This window comes from Centruroides sculpturatus, unplaced genomic scaffold, assembly GCF_000671375.1.
Source record: "Centruroides sculpturatus isolate CEXI.00-Female unplaced genomic scaffold, Cexi_2.0 scaffold38, whole genome shotgun sequence".
Taxonomy (NCBI): domain Eukaryota; kingdom Metazoa; phylum Arthropoda; class Arachnida; order Scorpiones; family Buthidae; genus Centruroides; species Centruroides sculpturatus.
Window position 1 is genome coordinate 323,714 of NW_019384306.1, and position 7,290 is coordinate 331,003.

Sequence of the window (7,290 nt, forward strand, 5' to 3'; positions counted from 1 at the left end):
AAAGCTGCTTTCCAGTGAATTCTCTCTAAAGAATTTTTTACAGTATTTTTAAACAGTTCTCATTGATTTTTAAACTTAAGTTTTTATTTATACAGTGTTTATTTTTTAAAATTCCTATACTTTCTTTGAATTTTCTATTATAAGTTTCTTTTTCTTTATGTAGGATTTTAACATTATTCTAATCAATATTGCAATTATTTAGTGTACAGTGTTCAAGAAAAGCTGAATTAATTCTGTGATGTTTTAAATCTGCTACATGTTTTAATCTAATTTTCATCTTTCTCTTTGTTTCTCCTATATAGAATTTTGTATTTTCACATGTACATGGGATTTGATATACAATGTTTTTTTATCTTATGTACCTGTTGTTTTCCTTTTGATGTAGATTTCTTAGTATTTAATCTAGCTAAACATTTTTTATACTTTGGAGCAAGATTTATGTTGGTGTTTTTTATCTCCTTATTAATTTCTTCATATAAACCCCTAATATAAGGAATGGAATATATTTTATTTTGGCTTGCTCTTTATTTTTTCTAGAAGTTCTTTCATTGTCTGTTCTATTCATGCCAGAATTCTGTTCATTATTTATTTTATCTTCCCAAATTTTAAATAATCTATTAGGATATCTGTCTAACAGGAATTTCTTCTTCAAGTCTTTAATATTATTATATCTATATATATGAAATTGCTTGTCCTGACTGACTCACTGATTCATCATCGCCCAGAGCAAACCGCTGAACCTAAAGAGGTGAAATTTGGTACACAGTTAGGGTACGTCATGAAAACGCACACTAAGAAGGGATTTTTCAGAATTCCCCCAAGGGGGGAGAGGGAGAGGATTAAGGCTTAACTGGAAAAACGGCTTCTACTGTACTATTTTAGATGCGATTTTTTGTTTTAAACTACGTTTAGTCTTTATTGAGTACTTAGGTATATTAAATTGATAACATTTCAGACATTATACAATCTCTCTACACACCAGTGTTTAAATAAAATAAAATAAAAAACTCTTCAAACCTTTAACCGGAGTGCTTCTATTTTTAGAATTGTGAACGTTTTCATCGCCCCTCCTGGGCACTTCTTCAGGCTATAATGAATGGGCCTTTAATATTCAAATAAACATTTCGATCATAAACATTAGATCGAATGTTTATTTGAATATTAAAGGCCCATTTGTTATAGCCTGAGGAAGTGCCCAGGAGGGGCGACGAAAACATTTGCAATTCTAAAAATAGAAGCACTTCGGTTAAAGGTTTGAAGAGTTTTTTATTTTATTTTATTTCAGACATTGTTATAAATATTTTTATCTATTTTGATTTTAAAAATGTTCGAACCGTTTTAAATTCAAATTTGTTATTGCATATTGGTTCGATTATAGAACGATTGTAAATGTTTCAGAAAATTGATCAAATTGAAAATAGTTCATTTGATTCTCGGCAGTTCTCTTCAGCGGTAGGTGTTATATAACAATTACTATGGTTATTGAAATATTACATGTAAATGGGGTTTGCTTGCAAAACCTCCGCTGACGAAGTCGCGGGTGACAGGTAGTATGTTAATACTTCTACTAGTTCTATTTTTAATTTTATTATATTCCATAGGGAATATATTCTGTTTTATATATAATGGTATATTTGAATTGTATTTCACGGTTGTTTGTATTGAACAAGATTTTTTAAAAGTTTTAAATTCTAATTCATTTTTCTTTCCTGTAATTGTAACATCCAAGTAATTTATCTCTTGATTAGTTTTTCCTTTTTTTTTGTACATGTATTACATTTATTTTGTAATGTATTTATTATAGAACATTGCTTTATTCTCTGTGCTGTCTTGTTCATGCTATGGCATTATTATGTAAATAATCTTATAAGTTGCTGTTTTCATATAGTAACATTGATACTTTTGAGGATAGATTTCATCTTGATTTTCTTCAGTTCTTTTTATTAATATTTAAAAAAGCTATTATATGAAAGTCCTTAATAATTTCATGTTTAGTTTGCTTTTAATGCTTGCATTATTATTTGTTTTCACCATTTTTTTCTCATTATTGAATAGGAATTTTTCATTTACTGGAAGAATGACAATAAATGATGACTTTCATTTACCATCATTCCTGTATTAATGAAAAGTACAAAATCACTTTCACAATTGTTAAGCAAGTTTCATTCTGTAGTATTTCAGAGAATGACACAATAAACATAATAATCATTGCCATCAAACATATATGCAATAAAGAAAAAGTATCCTAAAATGATAAAAAAAATTTAATTTAAAATATACTAATTTTTGTATTGTTTTGTTAGATATTTTTATTTTGAAAATTATTAATGCATGTTAAATATCTTCAAATTTTATATTATTTTATACAAATGTGCAATATTGTATGACTGATATTAAAATAGCGTCTCTGTAATCTGACATATACCTTACTGGTGGGTGTCAAATTACTGGATTTTGTATTTATGTACTAAATATTAAAAAATGCACTTGGTTCATAGTAGTATGGTTTATTTAATGTAATGATGATAATGAAATAGAATTTTGTGTATTTTAATTAAGTTTTTCTTTTCTTTACAGTCATTTATATAATAAACAAGATACTCAAAAGTAAAAAAAAATTCAATACAAAGTTAAAAAAAAACAATTGATAAAAATTTACAGTAAATTTAAAAATTATTGTTAATTCTTACAGTAAGGATTGATATATTCAGTAATAAATTGAAACGGTATTGATCCGTTATGCATATTAATAGATCAAAAGTAATCTTCGACTTATAAAAAAAGTGAAATAATTGATATATAAATAGTTTGAATATTTTTTTAATATCATGCTTTAATTGATAGCAAACTTTATAGATGTTGCTAATCAAATGTAAATATGTAATACATCAAACATCAAACAAACAGCTGAATTCTTTATAGTGCTATGAGGCTAAATAATTACTAAGCAGTTTGACAGCAATTGGCCAAGCTGCTTAGTAATTATTTAGCCTTATTAAAAGAATCTGGCTATTTGTTTGGTATCTGAAATAATTAATGGGTTAGATTCATTTATTATTTAATACATCAGTTAATTCATTACAGAAAAGAATAGGATATTCATTAATGCCTATGTTAGTAATTACTATTCAATAAATTAATATTTTGCTTTAAGCAATAAATATGCTGTCTATCACATGGTACTATTAGTTTATTTAACATGACTATAGTTTTTAATTAACCCTTGTAATTTCAATATGCATTCTTGTTGAATCTATTAATTGTTCTCTCACTCTCTCTGTTCTTTTATCAATTTTCTTTAATAGTTATATAATTTTAAAATTTTGAGGTCAGTGATATTTTTCACATTGCTCGTATTACATTATAAATCACAATTTTGTATTTCTTATAGGTGCATTGCATGTTAACAACATCTGAAGAACTGATTTGAAGAATAAATCACCTATCCATCAAATACCAAGGACTTTTTGTGTAATAGTCCCTAATAATTATGCATGAAGATCATGTGTGTATTTTGAAGAGATGATTTTCAAAGCTGTGCGTATATACAAATTGCATGTTTAAATACATGCATACATTTATATATTTATATGTTATATATATTCAGCCCTTAGCATTATATAATATAATGCCAATTTAATGTGTTTCGATTTCACGACGTCAAAGTTTATATATAAATGTCCTGATAAATTGTAGAATCATAAAAGTTTTGAATGTTTAAGATAATTTGTACAAAACTCCTCATCTGTACAAGAGATAGACATTAATGTACCGAGAACTGTCGAGAGTCATTTTAATGCCATTCATTTGTTTAGAATGCATCATTGTCATCATCATAGATGTCATCTTTCGTCCCTTACCAAACAATGTTAATATTTGTGAATCTTATCAATTAATGACAGTGAATGGATTTTATGCAAGCGAATAGATTTTTAGTATTAAGCATCCATCCATAGAGAAATTATGTATCGGTTCTTTTTTTCATTCAAAAGTATTTATATTTGTGAATATGGGAGATAAGTACAACACAGAAAAAGTAATGGGTAATTTTTCCTTTTAAGTTTGTTAGCGGTTGCTTACCCGGCGACTGATCTTAAAAATATTGTGAAATTGTCTATTTAGAGAACAATCATCATTATTGTGTATTTGAAGATCAGTAGAGACATTGTACAATTTACATCTGATGTCACATGTAATTATTGTCTGATTACTTATGCTTTTTTGTTACCCATGTAGGTGTTAGAGGCCTGACGAGGTACTGAATAAACATCGCTCAAGCGAAAGCAGTAACAATATGTGGTAATTGCTTCTCTTTTATTTCACATTAATTTTGAAAATATAGTCAATTTTGTAAATCTGGGAGAAGTGTTATAAGTTTAGTATCATGCTTTTCCCACATATAAAAAAAAATTTCAAAGATATTTGGAGAAATTTATCTTTAATACAATAACGAAACAGATCAATTAATTATGAGCAAAAAGTAAAAAATTAAATCTTTTTGTTTATAAAATTCTAATAATCAATTTGAATTTGAAAAAAATAATTGTTTTTAAGTTTATTCTGGTTCTAAATAAATGCTTTCTATCAACATTTGATTGTACCATTTTGTGTTGTTTAATTAAATTTGATTGCATGTTTTTATTATATTGAATGATTTGCTATTTTGAATGAAAACTTCATTTAATTTATGACCTTAATTTGCATTTATTATTATTTGATACTGGAAAAATGATTTTAAAAAATTTTAAAAATTTTTTATTAACTTAAATGCAGACAGTTTTTCTCTAAATATACAAAAATTGCAATTGTTTCAATTATTTTTGTATCACTTAATATAATGCATAAATGAGGTCGTGAAAATATCAATTCAAATTTAACATTTAATTTAATAAGTCAATTCGAGGTAAAAATACGAATAAAATATTAAGTAGTAATTATATAATTTGTGATTGTGTGTGCGGTGATGTGAATGAATGAATATGTAAAGAGTGAATGGTACCACAATTCTAATTAGTTTGAATCACTTAATTCTTCTTCCTGCATATTCCCAGGCTAACTCAGAAGATGAATGAAATCCAGTTCTTCTGGTGTTGAAGTTGGCAGGCATAACTGTTGTCTGGTTTATCCTATTCGGTAGATCTGCCAGCATCTATGCAGAAACATCCTCGTCGTTTTGTTTAGAGAAAGATGGTAGGGAAATGATGAATGAACAAACAAATTGATTGCATAGAAAAAGCTGCATTTAAATTTTTAAAAGTAATTTTTAAATTTAGGCAAGTTATTTGCATATTTCTGTGCAGTTTCTTTAAAAAAAAAAAAAAAAAGCAAAAATTTGAAAATGTTTTTCATATTAAAGATTCACAATAATTCGATAAATTACTAATATTTATGTTTAAGATTTAAAATTTTTGATACTTACAGGTTTGTAGAAATTTATCATCTTGGCAAAGTATGGTTTACATGATGTTGCACAGTTAAATTACAAAATTCCACTTAAAATTTTAAAAGATAAGTAATTAATTTCTTTAAATAGAAAGTTTTAATGTACTTTTTTTCTTTTGCAGATTTTTTGGAGTATTCTTACTCCACTTAGAAAATAATTGATGGTGAGTAGTGATTCTAAAGAAGAAACCAAAAGGTAAAAATCGTAAACATATAGAAAAAGAAAGAAAGAAAGAATTAACATATTTGTCTTGGCAAACAACTGAAATTGTAAAATTTAAACTTTTTTTGAAATTTTTAATAAAGTTTTAATAGTTTTGTAAAAATTTATTTATAAAATTTTAAATAAAATAAAAAATCTCTTGAAATTATATACATTTTTACATTTTTAAATGAAGTGTTTCTTTTTAATGTAAAATTTACTGTTGAGGATTTATACATATTTTGAATATTTAAACCATTTTTATTAATATGCTTTTTCTTTGTATGTTAGTATAATATATCAAATTTTATTTTCATAATTTTAATACTAAATAATAATTATTCTATTTTCTAAACTCTTCCAGAAAGGAGAATACTACTATAGTTGTATTTACATAAGTGATTCAAGAAAAAATAATTCTACTAGAAAAGTAACAGCTAAAAAAAACTGCCACCAATTTCCATGGAAAAATTACCTTACATAGTTTGTTTTCTCTCCTTAATTTGAATTGTTGAGTGGATAGACTACCGAACGTTGGTTGTTGCTCACGTCTCGCCAATCGGCTGGCTGCATGGAGTATTCTGGACTTTCATCATGATTATAACGCCTAAATAGGGGCCAGTTTTCCTTAGAAAGCCTTTCTGAAAGTTGTCTCCCTTTGCAGATCACCCACCAAACTGAAAACTTTCCTTAATTTGCAAGTTTTAAAATTTAACAATATTACGGTTAACATAAATCATTTTATTACACTAAATATAACAATATTGATTCTTTTAATAATCTATGTGATCTGGAATTGAAATCAAAGAAGTAAGATTATATCAGTTGTATTTTCATATACAGCGAAATCTCTGAACAGCAGCCACGGAAACATAAAAAAATTACCATTAATTGGAAGTTTTGTATGCATTTTTGTACACTGTATCTGAAAAAACAGTTGCCACTTGAAAGTGGCCATTGACTTTTGTCTTTTGATTATGCCAAATTATTATTATTTACACAATTTGTGAGCCATTGTTTACTTATTAGAATTATCAAAAACTAGCTGTTACCCGCGACTTCGCCCGCGGAGGTTTTGCAAGCAAACCCCATTTATATTCAGTATTTCAACAACCATAGTAATTGTTATATAACACCTACCGCCGAGAGTGATGAGAATTGCCGAGAATCAAACAAACAATTTTCAATTTGATCAGTTTTCTGGAACGTTTACAATCGTTCTATAATCGAACCGATACGCAATAACAAATTCGAATTTAAAAAGGTTCGAACATTTGGTTAAAAAATCGAAGTATATAAAAATATTTTATAACAATGTCTGAAATGTTATAATTTAATACACCTAAGTACTTAATGAAGACTAATCGTAACAAAAAATTGCATGTGAAATAGTACAGTAGAAGCCATTCTTCCTGTTAAGCCTTAATGCTCTCCCTCTCCCCCCGCTGGGGAATTTTGAAAAATCCCTTCTTAGTGTGCGTTTTCATGATGTACCCTAACTGTGTACCAAATTTCACCACTTTAGGTTCAGCGGTTTGCTCTGGGCGATGATGAATCAGTGAGTGAATGAGTCAGTCAGGACAAGCAATTTTATATATACAGTATAGATTATAGAAATTGTTAAATTATATTAGTTCAGCTAGCAG

At 27.1% G+C, this 7,290-nt stretch overlaps 1 long non-coding RNA gene across 2 annotated transcripts in view; it reads left to right on the plus strand.

The window, feature by feature from the left end:
- The window catches only part of LOC111619218, a 10,801-nt gene extending 3,997 nt beyond the window's left edge, over positions 1-6,804 (plus strand). The window contains exons 2-5 of one of the 2 annotated variants that reach the window (XR_002755710.1): positions 3,392-4,299; positions 5,052-5,190; positions 5,565-5,638; positions 6,009-6,804. This is a non-coding gene — a long non-coding RNA (uncharacterized LOC111619218). Of the gene's footprint in view, positions 1-3,391; positions 4,300-5,051; positions 5,191-5,564; positions 5,790-6,008 lie in introns of those variants that run through there. The other variant, XR_002755709.1, reaches the window with a different exon arrangement.
- Positions 6,805-7,290: the final 486 nt, after the last annotated feature.